The sequence below is a fragment of the Sinohyriopsis cumingii genome, chromosome 3 (assembly GCF_028554795.1).
Source record: "Sinohyriopsis cumingii isolate HCF-2022 chromosome 3, ASM2855479v2, whole genome shotgun sequence".
NCBI lineage: Eukaryota > Metazoa > Mollusca > Bivalvia > Unionida > Unionidae > Sinohyriopsis > Sinohyriopsis cumingii.
The window spans coordinates 73,090,077-73,090,813 of NC_142963.1; positions in this window are offsets into that span (position 1 = coordinate 73,090,077).

Consider the following 737-nt stretch of genomic DNA (forward strand, 5'->3'; position numbering starts at 1 on the left):
CAATGAACTTTGTAAATGTTATGGTCATCATCAACCAATAATGTTTCTGCATTATGACTCCTTTATAATATTAAAAGAATAATTTTAATACCTTGATATTAATGAGACTATAGAGTTTGGATATCAGTGTATAACTGTTAGGTACCTGTTCCTCTTGCAATATTATTTCTGACAGAGTAATGGACCCTGATTTCTTTTCTGTACGACGACTCCTTCGGTATACAACTGCTGCTGATACCTTTGCTCAGTTTTAAATTTCAGCATTTAATCTAGTGGAGCTGTGGTCCTGATTGTTGAACCCATCTACTTTTGTTTCCACACAGCAATTCCATTAATTATGATTATGAATTTCATGAAAATTGCATATGCAGCTCTATGCCAATATAAATTAAGCACAACTGACATATCGAATGTCATTGTGATGGCTACTGAATGTTGGACCCAGGTTTTATATTAATGTGACCTCACTTTATAGTCAGTTTTTTATTTTTATTTTGTGTTGGTCAGTCAGAAAAGGCTTAATTTTTTTAATGCCAATTTCAATTAACTTCGAGTAAAACTCAATCACTAATTCAAACTACAGACTATATGATCTCCAGGCCTGAATGCCTACCCTGAACACAAAAATATGAAGTTCTAAAAAAAAAAAAAAAGAAAGGTCCCTGACAGATAAGTGCATTAAACAGACATCACCTTTTAGGAACAAAAAATATGAACAAACAAGATCTCAGACTGAA